This window comes from Perca fluviatilis, chromosome 11 (assembly GCF_010015445.1).
Source record: "Perca fluviatilis chromosome 11, GENO_Pfluv_1.0, whole genome shotgun sequence".
NCBI lineage: Eukaryota > Metazoa > Chordata > Actinopteri > Perciformes > Percidae > Perca > Perca fluviatilis.
Genome location: NC_053122.1, coordinates 37,884,231 through 37,899,230, shown reverse-complemented (window position 1 = coordinate 37,899,230; position 15,000 = coordinate 37,884,231). Strand labels below are relative to the sequence as shown.

The 15,000-nt window shown below is 37.5% G+C and overlaps 1 protein-coding gene and 1 long non-coding RNA gene across 7 annotated transcripts in view; one reads left to right on the top strand and one right to left on the bottom strand.

Annotated features, from left to right (window-relative positions):
• The window catches only part of LOC120567663 (partitioning defective 3 homolog), a 351,607-nt gene that overhangs the window by 76,303 nt on the left and 260,304 nt on the right, over positions 1-15,000 (top strand). The gene's annotated exons all lie outside the window — the stretch shown is intronic.
• On the bottom strand, positions 7,515-13,846 carry LOC120567664. Its single transcript, XR_005640603.1, has 4 exons — positions 13,778-13,846; positions 11,944-12,009; positions 10,062-10,112; positions 7,515-7,625 (listed from the first exon to the last, which is right to left on the bottom strand). It is a non-coding gene; the product is annotated as an uncharacterized LOC120567664 (long non-coding RNA).

Below are 15,000 nucleotides of genomic sequence, written 5' to 3'. Positions count from 1 at the left end.
CTCAAAGCATTTGAAGTAAAGATAAAGTTTGTAATGTGCTTCATTATTTGCTCTTTTTTTGTTAATAAAATCTCTGCATCAGTGAGATTGACTTCCATGAGATTCTTCAGGTTCATGGGTTTTCTGTGTGTCCGGTTTCCTGTGAAGTTGTTGAAACTGAGCTGCACACGTTAGTGTGGGCCAAAACCGCTTCTTGTGTAAGCAAAACCACTTCCAGGCTTAGCTCAGCATTTCAGCATCTCTCTTCTTCACATCGAACTCTCTGAACTTTGATCCCACCGGTAGCTGCCTTGTCATAAAAAGGTTTAAACTGATTTTGTGATTTTAATTCTGAATGATTGTCTCCACTTATTCCAAAGTTGTTGTGTATCCTGCTACAGGAAGATCAACATTACGCATTCAGCAAAGTCACACAGAGGTAGTCCAAGTCATTTTCACCAATCTTTTAATAACAAAAAAGACAAATCCTGGCACATTTTGAATTATAAAATGATGATCTCATCCTCTTCCATTGGCTCTCTTACTTACACACACACACACACACACACACACACACACACACACACACACACACACACACACACACACACACACACACAAAAACACACACAGGCCAGTGGCACCTTGGCACTTGTTGATTAGCTATAATGGATTTAACATGCGATAGCCTTTATCCCTGCATGCCAGAGTGTGTGACAGAACACACACACACACACACACACACACACACACACACACACACACACACACACACACACACACACACACACACCACGGTGACTCAGCCAGCCCAGCTGTGGTCTGTGGGAACAGCCTGCACAGACAGGAAGCGGTGTGTGTCTATTTCTGTGTGTATGTGTGTGTGGCACACATCAGCATGGCTGTTGTGGCGGGTTCACTCCCACACCCCCTCTCATTCTCCCAAAGTGGGTGTTCAGTCTGCATTGTGTCTAAACTTGACATACAGTACACAAGACTCTGACACAGATCTCAAGCAGGCCGGAGCTGCCATCATCATAGCCCTGTGACGCTGTGAGCCGGGCTGGCCGTTGAATTACTGGCATTATGGATCTCTTACTGACCTGAATGGACTCCTACAGTTCAGGAAACTGTCAGAATGCCATGGAATTTAACAGAGAGTAGCTATGATAATCGATTATATCTATCAAGAAGATTTTCCAGCCAGTTAGCCCACACCCAGAGCTGTAACAATTCCAAATTTAGCTGCACAATTAATTGTCTCAGAAATAATTGCGGTAAACGAAATAATTGGCTCTTTCAGTCAAATTTAAAAATACTGTATTTATGTATTACTTTTAACAAATTAAAGTTTTGAATGAAATCTGGGATATATCTTTTGGTTCTATCCCTGTCATGTGACCCAGATAATGTAACAGGTACACACTATAAAGTAACAACGCCTCTTTGTTATCATAGAACATTGTATTTCTTTTTTTTTAAATGAACATGAAATTGACAAAACCATCAACAGTCATAGCCATTAGGACCTCAGGTAATGTTAGCAATTAACTGGGGTTCAACAAAGAAACAGCGATTATTCTTAAAAGAAGATTGTGATTAGACAGTTATGTAATAATTGTTACAGGCCTACCCGCACTATAGTAGGTCGATACAGATGGCCGCCCACCAAGAGCCACGTTCTGTCCGGTGTTTTTGCCTGTTAAAAGTAAGTTTTAATATTATGGTCTCTGTAAATGATAGTGTGGTCTAGACCTACTCTATCTATCAAGTGTCCTGAGATAACTTCTCGTATTATTTTTGAACAGTCATCAGAAGAGCAACAACACAAAAAAGGAAATATAATGCTTTAAATTCTTTTTTATGCGATATACAATTATGTTTATGGAAATATTCAGGGATTTATGGTCATATTGTCCAGCCCGACTACAGATAAAATGACATTTTTTTTTGCCATGGTTACCATTTTGAGCACAGTGCTCGACAGTTCCATCTTGATGGTGGTGCTGGCAAAAACAATTCCCATATTGGGTCCACTTACTCTCTTGGTCTGTCTAACAGTTTGGAAATAAAAACGGAGACATTTCCAGATTTGACTTCAGAACAGCAACAGCAAAGTTTCTGCAAACCAGCAATTACACTTCATGTAGTTTATATTCATACACCATATTCATGCCTTTCAGAGAGTGCATATAATGTTCATTTGGCACCAACTCTTAGCTACTGGCTCTGGCTTTATAAAGCCATCCTCACGTTTGCCTCACTCTGATGGCAGCAGTGAATGTGCCTCAGTAGCACCAGGGGGCAGTGTGGTCTCAGCTTTAACAAGCCTGAGACCCAGGGCTTTCTCACCAGGTTTGTCCCCGTAGCTCTGAGGCCTTACATCATGCCCCTCCCGGGTGCTTTGTGCTCCCACTGGGACAGAGTTACTGTTAACACTTGTAGGAGGAGTGTTTGTTGGGAGGACAGGAAGTGTGTGTGTGTGTGTGTGTGTGTGTGTGTGTGTGTGTGTGTGTGTGTGTGTGTGTGTGTGTGTGTGTGTGTGTGTGTCTCTCTCTCTCTTTGGGAGTATGTACATAACATGCCCAATTAAATTTTGCGCCAGTGTGTGTGTGTGAGCTCACAGTTCAGTAGGAGACATACAGGAAGCATAAAACGACATCTATGATCTATTATTAACAAGTCATGTGATTATACTGCAGATATACATTTCTGTTGCTTGGGTTTTAGATAATTCTATTCCTAGTAAAGTTGTAACTCGTGATTACACAGTATCTGATTGATTTAGAATTCTCCCCCCGACCGCCATCCTCCCCTCGTTTCATTGGCTCCTGCGTTATATAATGAATTTGGTTATATAATGAATTTGAAATCCGACTGCGGGAAGTGACACTGATGCAGGCAGGCAGGAAGTGAGCGTTGAGCGGGAGTAAACAGGATGTTGTGAAGTAATCTGCACTGTTTGCGTAGTTACTTCCTTCCACCGTGTTTGCTTTGATGGCCTGTGAAGTCGTCACACATATTTCAAAGTCTGAAAATAAATTGTTGTATGTCATCTGCAGTCACAGATGGTACTTGGATTGACACACTATGGAAATGATAGGCATTGTTCTCTGCGTTTTAGCTTTAGCCATATTGCCAACCCTACTTGCAGTCAGTGAAATGGAAACTTTGGACTTCAATGCAGCAAAATATTCCTCTAAAAAGATCAAATCAATGTGCCAGAAACGCGATGAGAGCTGATTTAAAAAAAGAAAAGAAAAAAAAGCTAGATGCACTTTTATTTAACTCTGTGACAGCATTATGTTGGAGCAAAGAAAGTACTCTTAAAGGTGTCTAGTTTCAAATCCTATACACACATATACATACACAGATGACTTGATAATACAAATATACTGTACACACACACACACACACTCACACACGCATACACACAAAGACTTCCTCCAAGCATCCAGCTTCCACTGGTAGATCAGCGTGAAACAAGGAAGAACTCTTTGACCCTGGGAGATTCAGGATCCATTCTAATCAACTCCACCACACCGCCGTCTCGCATGTCGGCACCCCATCCTCCTATTGTTACAGCCAAGGAAACCAGATCCTGACGAGTGCGCCCTTATTCCAGAGGACTTATGGTATGGCTTGTATATCGTTGGGTTGTCAGTACAGTTTATGGTGTTACACTGCTGCCCTATAGGAGCAGGAATTTGCAGCATTTTGTTTGGTACTTTTTTATGACCATTATTTGGGGCTTTTTGTTGCCTTTAACCCGGGCCGCTGTGGTAAGGACTGAGCCTTAGTACATGGGGTGCACGCTCAATCAGGTGAGCTATCGGAGCGCCACAGTGCTAGAACGATTAGCCAACAAAAATGCTGATAATTGATTAACATTGAAGCCATTTACCAAGCAAAAAAATGTAAGAATTATGGCTGTGTTGTCCGTCCGTGTTTTGGAGATCACTGAATGATGAAACGTCATGACACACATTTCTCTCCAAGAGTTCTATCAGTGGCCTTTCTCCCTCAACCTCCACAATTCAGACACAGGTGTTGCATGAGGCAAAAACCAATTCAGTACAACCAAGTGGATCCCCTGGTGTTTTTCTCACAGATTTGTCGCTGTCAATACAACATAGAAATAGTCTTTTCACTCAGCAGGGAGAACAGCATTCTGTCTGATAGGCAGGGTAAACCGATAGTACATCTATCTGCCACAGGTAGAGGGACGGCCAGATGTGATGGAGTGCCCTGATACCCTGCCATTCATTCATTCATTCATTCATTCATTCATTCATTCATTCATTCATTCATACACTCTGGCATGCAGGGATAAAGGCTATCACTTCTCTGCTCGCAGCACATGTTAAATCCATTATAGCTAATCAACAAGTGCCAAGGAAGCACTGTCCTCTGTGTGTGTGTGTGTGTGTGTGTGTGTGTGTGTGTGTGTGTGTGTGTTTCTTCTTCTTGAGCTCTCAGGAACTCTTCATGATTGTTAAATAAGCAGATTGTTGACTGGCGGCCAACCGTTCTTCTCGCTGCCTGTTTTATCAGATCTAAACACAATCCTCTGAATCCTCCGAGCAGCACTTGACCCAAGTAGCAAGACATCCTGTTATGGTCTGACATATGAAGGAGCTAAAGGGGGGAGAGGATGTAAAGTGTGTGCTTGTGATTGTTTGGGAGCAGGGTTTTTGCGGGGTCTTAAAATTTCTTACATTTCAAAATCATAATTTAAGGCCTTAAAAAGTCTTAAATTTGCTTACAAATTGTGTCTAGGTCTTAAATCAATTTTAAACCGGTCTTAATTTCCCTACGTCCATGTAATGCTACCTCTAATGCTCCATTGAAATGCTATCGCAGCCTTAAGAATGTTTTTTTTTTTCCTGGTGTTGCGGTTCTTTTTTTCGCAGTAGTGCCGAGATCGAAACGTGGCTGATGGTACTGTGGTACATGGTGATCCCCTGGCGGCACATGCCGCTCAATACAGTGACATTTGTCGGTGGCTGATGGCATGCATGCCACTTTGACAGCGGCATTAACCAATCCCCTGGCGGCACTGGCCGCTCATTACACCGACCTGTGCCGGTTGTGTTCCACCGGCACACCGTTTAACAGCATGTGAACGTGGTAACGTTAGGCAACGGTCAGTGACAAACTGTTTAGTAATTTGATATATGCTTGCAGATGTTTCCAAAGTATTAGAGCTAACATGAGCTAACATGGCTATTGTTAGCCTCGCTACCGTAGTGGCTTATTCCTACAGACAGTGCTTATGCCACGAACCATTTACGTTACTCATTAAAAGTGGCCTTATGGTAAATAATAAATAACGTTAGGCCATATGAATGCCTGGTTAATGTTCCGCAATGTGGAGTTTTGTATGATGGAATGTGTGATCACGTTCTACTATTAAAAGGCGAGCATAGAGAAACATATATATGTTTAATTATACAGTCTATATTGACGGTATAGGCATAAGCCAAACGACAACCATCAGTCAGTTCTGCCGAATCTCTGGCGGCTCCAGTCCCGGCAGGACCTCCACACTGCCTAGGCCAAACCCACACAGCAGCTCCACAACTCCCGTAAGCGACCTCCGTGGAGGCGCTTTGGGTTGGGTACCGAAACCCGGTGCCGATATGTATCTACCGGGCCGAATAGCAACGCGGATTTCGGTGCCACTGAAATACCTGTGCTGCTCTCTGGTCCTCTAAAACGGACATCAGAGGCAACAGAAGCATCGCTGCATGTAACGCTAGTTAACATTACACTTCACAGCAGATAACGTTAGCCTAACGTTAGCCAGTAGCTGCTTAAAACACTCAGAGAAACTTTTATTTATTTTTTTAAGATTATTTTTGTGGATTTTTCCGCCTTTTAATGGACGTGACAGGCGAGAAAGGGGAGAGAGAGAGGGGGAAGACATGCAGGAAAGCAGATTTGTAAAACCATACAGCATGCAATTAAAATGCATGAAATGTAAAGTCTACATGATTTGGCGCCAATGACCTAAAAACACACACACACACACACACACACACACACACACACACACACACACACACACACACACACACACACACACACACACACACACACACACACATGTCTGCAAAGCTGCAAAATTTGGCGAGCCTTCAGGCTACAGTAGTGGCTGAAAGTCGCTTGCATAATTAAATGAAAGACATGTTTACTATTTCCAAAATCACAAGAGGCTGTGGTTTTTCTTTAAAAGATTTCCAGATGTCTCTCCAAAATGACATTGTCCAGAATCTTCGGCTAGCAAATCAAGTCATGTATCAGAGGGAAATCTTTTGTAATGTCTGCAGTTACAAACCGAGCACTCTGATTGTCCTGTAACTGAAAGGTCAAAGCTCCATCCCTAGTAGAGCAGCAAGTCTGGACCCATGGGTCAGTCGTTGAGCAAGCCACTGAACTCTCTTCCTGCTCAGTGTTGTAACTTCATCCCCCCACACACACACACACACACACACACACACACACACACACACACACACACACACACACACACATACGGGTTTTTGGTACTGAAGGGACACTGCTGCCCAAACAGGTTTTTGCTACATTAGAGGGGCCCCTTTCCACTTGCTTCACAAAGATGTGGTTAATATCAAAAATCTGTTTTTAAGCCATACAACACAAATTCCACTTCAAATATTGAATACACACAACACAACTGAAAATGTAACAACCTGACAACATGCCTAATTATGAGGACAGAAGTTAATTAGGTGCATAAGCCCCGCCCCTGACACAAATCGAAATTATAAGGACTAACCCAATTTGTGAGGACAGTAGCTATACAACACACAAAACTGTCACTGAAGTGCATTAAAGGGTCAATCATGATTAAATGGAACATGTCCAAACACATACACTTAAGTGAAGGCACTGTGCATTAAAAGGACACACCTAACATATGAGGACAGATTTTAACAGACAATATAACTCTCTATATAAGAGCCTCTCTCTCTTTTTATATTTATATAGATATAGATATAGATAGGTCAATGTATGCAACCACTTTTTTTGTCTGCTTTATGTCTTTTGCCCATTTGAGGGCATGAGTGATTAAACTTCAAAGTCATTGCTAATACAAATTGTATTTAATACGGTACACATGCAGCAATGACATTGCTGATACAGTAAAATTACCACTTTAAAGTGTAGTGGTCTCTTTAAATACAATGCTATTTGTGCGATATGACTGGTAATCTACATCCAGTATGACCTTGTAAAAGACAGCTTATACATAGAGACAAATTACATCAGTCAGTGAAAAAGGTGCTATTTTCATCAGAGGAAACTTGCCCTTTTAAGAACAACAAAGAACTACAACATAATTGCATCATAACGGCAACATAACACTTTATTGCGGGCTTTTCTTCTTCAGAGTTTTGCCCCGATTTCTTACAAAGTCTCTGATGTTTTGAAGTGACTGCCTATCAAGAGCAGGGTGTTCAGCGTTCTTGCACTGCTGGCATTCAATTCTTGTGGCGGGTTTGCTCGTTGGCACTGTGCTTTTTAAAAATGTCTCATCATAGCTGCAACCTCTTTTGGGGACCACTGCCTTTTCTGTTGCATTGGTTGATCCTGTCTCTCAGGGCAATTTCCAGGAGACACTACAAAGTGATAAAACATATTCGGTCAAAGTCAGTGGAAATCTACATGCCTAGAGTTAACACCTATGCACAGAAATGTTGTTACCTACTAAATCGACAACTTAAAATCTGACTTTTTCTCCTCTTGATTTCCCATCTGTCGGTACTTGTACTGGAAAATACCATGTAGTGATCAAATGCTAATGCTCTCTCTTGCCATATTTAAAATGTGTAAAACTAACTGCATGGATCTCACTGGGATCATTCTTTTATGTTTAAGGTAGCATAGTCGTTTTTATGAGTGCTTGTTTTCTGGGCTGCTCTTTATGTCAAACTTTGTGAGATATGTAAAATGTATTTCATCCTGAAAATCTATCTAAATTACTTCATAATATGCACACAAAAAATAACGTGAAAATCTAATACTAATCCATCTCAAGGCAGAATAGGGTCCATTGCACACGCACATTTTTACAAGCTTGGAATTACTGAGGAAACCACATCATATTTACAGTTTTATGACAAAACAGTGAATTAGAGATTGCGTTATACATTTGTATCTGTCAGATATCACAGTGGCATGGTGATCCTCTGACTTGGTTGAAATCTTGTGTACAAAATTGGAAATAAAGTCATTAAATAACAAGTAAGGCACAACACAATTGTCTATTTAAGATAAAGGGCTCAAGTATACAGTATGTAAACATAAAAATGTCTTCAGCCATTCACAGAAATTAAGTCAGTGCAGCATCGTGACATCCATTATATGACAAATGACTGGACAACAAATGAGTGAAGTTACTGATATCTTGAAAGCTAACAATACAATTACGTACTAAGGTAAATATATTGATATAAATGAGATGGTAATGTAGTGCAATGATGATAGTGAGTGTAAAAATTCATCTTTATTTATATATATATATATATATATATATATATATATATATATATATATATATATATATATATATATATATATATATATAAGGACTGTGTATACAAAAACAATCCTTTGTGTGTTTGTACTGGTCAGGTGTATTCACTATAAGGACTGTTTCTGTATACCATTTAACCCTGAAAATCCATTTCTCAAAAATCTTACCATAACTAGATTCTTTGAACCACTTGAAATTGTTATGCATCTAATATTACAAGGATATACTAAAGGTGAGAAAACAAGTTTCAAGGGAACCAAATAATTTATAACTTGTAAGTTCAATAAAACACTGAAAGTATCCATACACAGTCCTTATAGTGTATACACCTGACCAGTACAAACACACAAAGGACTTTTTCTGTATATACAGTCCTTATACTTATATAAAGCTATTTGGTGAGAAAGATTCTCCTGTCAAGTCCACTGTCCTGTTCTGTCCAGACATGACACTTGTAATACCTGAAAATTGCTCAGACAACATTAATCAGGCACGTTTAACAAAAATATTCTTGAGTTATATGTTTTTGTGAAAAGGTTAAAGACATTCTGATGACTGTATGTACAGAAACAGTCCTTTGTGTGTTTGTACTGGTCAGGTATATGCACTATAAGGACTGTGTATGGATACTGTTCAGTGTTTTATTGAACAGACAAGTTATAAATGATTTGGTTCCCTTGAAACTTGGTTTTTCACCTTTAGTATATTATTGTAATATTAGATGCATAACAATTTCAAGTGGATCAAAGAATCTATTTATGGTAAGATTATTGAGAAATGGATTTTCAGGGATAAATGTTATACATAAACAGTCCTTTGTGTGTATGTACTGGTCAGGTGTATACACTTTAAGGACTGTGTATGGATACTGTTAAGTTTTGTATTGGTGTGTATGCAAAGATGAATTTTTATACTATCATCATAACACTACATTACTGTCTCATTTACTTATATGAACACATACAATAATGCAATAAAAAAAAACTTTTAACACAAATTGTTAATCATTTTTTTGTATTATGGCTAAAAACATAAGAAGCTATCAGTTTAGTTTCTATTGCAATACCTAACTCCTTTCTCTTGTGATTACACATTATTTCATGGAATTCCATTTGAACTGGTCTTCTGTTAATGTCACTGTCAATTAAATTTGATAAACCACATCCACACAGGGATGATAAAAAATAGCCTGGGTTTTTTAAAAGTATTGATTTAAACAGAATTGAAGTGATTTTTTTCCACTTAAATTTTTGTGGATCTAATATTATAGAGAAATGCTGATACTACTAATAATACTAAATACTAACAGCATATATACGGAGTCACATTTTTCAATAATCTTACTATGGAGGGATAATGTCCAAATACACTGTCCTCAAAGTGTCTACAACTGACCAGTACATGTACACTGAGGACTGTGTATCCATAACCCTCACTCAAATATCAACATCTGGTAAAAACTGCTTTGCAACCAAAAAGATCTGATGTCAATATCAAAATTAAATAGAGATTAAGTCACCTTTTCAACATCTTTAAAGCTGTCAGATTATCACGGTACCATGATGATCCTCTGTCGTAGTTGAAATCATGTGTAGAAAATTGGAAAAAAATAATTAAATAACCAGTAAGGCACAACACAATGATCTATTTCAGAGAAAGACATGGGCTCAAGTATACAACATGTAAACATAAAAATGTGTTCAGCCATTCACAGAAATGAATTCACTGCAGCATCGTGACATCCATTATCGGACAAATGACTGGACAACAAATGACTGAAGTTACTGATATCTTGAAAGCTAACAATACAATTACCTACTAAGGTAAATATACTGATATAAATGAGATAGTAATGTACGGCGAGCATAGTGAAAGTGGGGTAAAATTCATTCTTTGCATACACACCAATACAAAACTTAACAGAATCCATACACAGTCCTAAGTGTATACACCTGACCAGTACATACACACTAAGGACTGTTTCTGCATACCTTTAACCCTTAAAATCCATTCCCGAAAATCTCATTTCAAAATCTTACCATAACTAGATTCTTTGAACCACTTGAAATTGGTATGTCATCTAATATTACAAGGATATACTAAAGGTGAGAAAACAGTTAGTTCCAAGGAACCAAATAATTTATAACTTGTAAGTTCAATAAAACACTGAAAGTATCCATACACAGTCCTTATAGTGCATACACCCTAACGGCATAAACACACAAAGGACTGTTTCTGTATATACAGTCCTTATACTTATATAAAGCTATTTGGGAGAAACATTCTCCTGTCAAGTCCCCTGTCCTGTTCTGTCCAGACATGACACTTGTAATACCTGAAAATTGCTCAGACAACATTAATCAGGCACGTTTAACAAAAATATTCTTGAGTTATATGTTTTGTGAAAAGGTTAAAGACATTCTGATGACTGTATGTACAGAAACAGTCCTTTGTGTGTTTGAACTGGTCAGGTGTATGCACTATAAGGACTGTGTATGGATACTGTTAAGTGTTTTATTGAACAGACAAGTTATAAAATGATTTGGTTCCCTTGAAACGTGGTTTTTAACTCTTTAGTATATCCTTGTAATATTAGATGCATAACAATTTCAGTGGATCAAATAATCTATATATGGTAAGATTATTGAGAATTGGATTTTCAGTGATAAATGTTATACATAAACAGTCCTTTGTGTGTATGTACTGGTCAGGTGTATACACTGTAAGGACTGTGTATGGATACTGTTAAGTTTTGTAATGTGTGTGTATGCAAAGATGAATTTTTACACTATCATCATTACACTACATTACTGTCTCATTTACTCGTGACGGGCAACACATACAATAATGAAATTAAAATGTGTTTTAACACAAATTGTTAATAATTTTGTTGTATTATGGCTAAAAACATGAGAAGCTATCAGTTTAGTTTCTATTGCAATACCTAACTCCTTTCTCTTGTGATTACACATTATTTCATGGAATTCCATTTGAACTGGTCTTCTGTTAATGTCACTGTCAATTGAATTTGATAAACCACATCCAAACAGGGATGATAAAAAATAGCCTGGGTTTTAAAAGTATTGATTTAAAACACAGAATTTAAGTGATTTTTCCCCAACTTAAATCTTTGTGGCTCTAAAATTATAGAGAAATGCTGATACTACTAATAATGCTAAATACATAACAGCATATATTCAGAGTCACATTTAACAATAATCTTACTATGGAGGGATAATGTCCAAATACACTGTCCTCAAACTGTCCACAACTGACCATTACATGTACACTGAGAACTGTGTATCCATAACCACTCCCTGAAAATATCAGCATCTAGTGAAACGTCTTTGCAACCAAAAATATCTGATGTCAATGTCAACATTAAATAGAGATTAAGTCACCTTTTCAACATCTTTGAGGCTGTCAGATGCCAAGACCGCATGGTAACCCTCTGCCTCAGTTGAAATCTTGTGTAGAAAAAGGGAGAAATTATCATTAATTAACCAGTAAGGGCACAACAAAATTATGCTTGTTGATATGGAGTGAGGTAACAACGTAATTATCTAGACAGGAGTAAGATAAGGCTTTAAGGTATACAGTATGTTCAAATGAATATTTGTACAGCCATTCACAGAAATTTAGTCAGTTCAGCACAGTGACATCCAGTGTTAAACAAATGACTATAGTTACTGATATCCTAAAAGCTAACAATACAATTACGTACTAAGGTAAAGATACTGATATAAAATGGAGACAGTAATGTAGTGCAATGATGATAGTGAGTGTAAAAATTCATCTTTGCATACACATCAATACATGTAGTACATACACACTAAGGACTGTTTCTGTATACCGTTTAGCCCTGAAAATCCATTTCTCAATAATCTTACCATAACTAGATTCTTTGAACCACTTGAAATTGTTATGCATGTAATATTACAAGGATATACTAAAGGTGAGAAACCAAGTTTCAAGGGAACCAAGAAATGTATAATTTGTAAGTTCAATAAAACACTGAAGTATCCATACACAGTCCTTATAGTGTATACACCTGACCAGTACAAACACACAAAGGACTGTTTCTGTATATACAGTCCTTATACTTATATAAAGCTATTTGGTGAGAAAGATTCTCCTGTCAAGTCCCCTGTCCTGTTCTGTCCAGACATGACACTTGCAATACCTGAAATTGCTCAGACAACATTAATCAGGTACGTTTAACAAAAATATTCTTGAGTTATATGTTTTGTGAAAAGGTTAAAGACATTCTGATGACTGTATGTACAGAAACAGTCCTTTGTGTGTTTGTACTGGTCAGGTGTATGCACTATAAGGACTGTGTATGGATACTGTTAAGTGTTTTTATTGAACAGACAAGTTATAAATGATTTGGCCCCCCCTGAAAACGTGGTCTTCACCTTTAGTATATCCCTGTAATATTAGATGCATAACAATTTCAAGTGGATCAAAGATCTATTTATGGTAAGATTATTGAGAAATGGATTCAGGGATAAATGTATACATAAAAGTCCTTTGTGTATTGCATGATACTGGTCAGGTGTATACACTGTAAGGACTGTGTATGGATACTTGTTAAGTTTTGTATCGGTGTGTATGCAAAGATGAATTTTTACACTATCATATACTACATTACTGTCTCATTTGCATATGTGAACACATACAATAATGAAATTAAAATGTGTTTTAACACAAAATTGTTAATAATTTTGTTGTATTATGGCTAAAAATAGCGAGCTATCAGTTTAGTTTCTATTGCAATACCTAACTCCCTTTCTCTTGTGATTACACATTATTTCATTGAATTCCATTTGAATTTGGTCTTCTGTTAATGTCACTGTCAATTGAATTTGATAAACCACATCCAAACAGGGATGATAAAAAATAGCCTGGGTTTTTAAAAGTATTGATGTTCTCACAGAATTTAAGTGATTTTTTCCCATTTAAAATCTTTGGGGCTCTAAAATTATAGAAATGCTGATACTACTAATAATGCTAAATACATAACAGCATATATTCAGAGTCACTTTAACAATAATCTTACTATGGAGGGATAATGTCCAAATACACTGTCCTCAAACTGTCACAACTGACCATTACATGTACACTGAGGAACTGTGTATCCATACCACTCCCTGAAATATCAGCATCCTTTGAAACGTCTTTGCAACCAAAATATCTGATGTCAATGTCAACATTAAATAGAGATTAAGTCACCTTTTCAACATCTTTGAGGCTGTCAGATGCCAAGACCGCATGGTAACCCTCTGCCTCAGTTGAAATCTTGTGTAGAAAAAGGGGGAAATTATCATTAATTAACCAGTAAGGCACAACAAAATTATGCTTGTTGATATGGGTGAGGGTAACAAGCAGTAATTATCTAGACAGGAGTAAGATAGGGCTTTAGGTATACAGATATGTTCAAATGAATATTTGTACAGCCATTCCTACAGAAATTTAGTCAGTTCAGCACAGTGACATCCAGTGTTAAACAAATGACTATAGTTCACTGAAGTATCCTAAGACTAACAATACAATGCATTACTAAGGTAAAAGATACTGATATAAATAGAGCAGTAATGTAGTGCAATGATGATAGTGAGTGTAAAATTCATCTTTGCATACACATCAATACATGTAGTACATACACACTAAGGACTGTTTCTGTATACCATTTAGCTCGAAATACCATTTCTCCAATAATCTTACCATAACTAGATTCTTTGAACCACTTGGAAATTGTTATGCATCTAATATTACAAGGGAATATACTAAAGGTGAGGAACCAAGTTTCAAGGGAACCAAGAAGTATTAATTTGTAAGTTCAATAAAACACTGAACAGTATCCATACACAGTCCTTATAGTGTATACACCTGACCAATTACAAACACACAAAGGACTGTTTCTGGATATACAGTCCTTATACTTATATAAAGCTATTTGGTGAGAAAGATTCTCCTGTCAAGTCCCCTGTCCTGTTCTGTCCAGAACTATGACACTTGTAATACCTGAATATTGCTCAGACAACATTAATCAGGTGACGTTTAACAAACATATTCTTGAGTTTTTATATGTTGTGTAAAGGTTAAAGACATTCCTAAGAACTGTATATACAGAAACAGTCCTTTGTGTGTTTGTACTGGTCAGGTGTATTCACTATAAGGTTTGTGCTTATGGATAATGTTAATTGTTTTATTGAACATACAGTTATAAATGATTTGGTTCCCATTGAATCTTAGTTTTCACCTTTAGTGTATAGTATTAACCATATTAGATGCACTCTCTTTACCTCAAGATCGATCCAACTTATCTATTTATGTAGATTATTAGTGGATTTCAGTGATAAATGTTATACATAAATAGTCCCTTTATGTATTAATATGTGCTAGTGGAAATGTTATACACTGCTTCAAGGACTGTGTATGGATACACTGTGGAT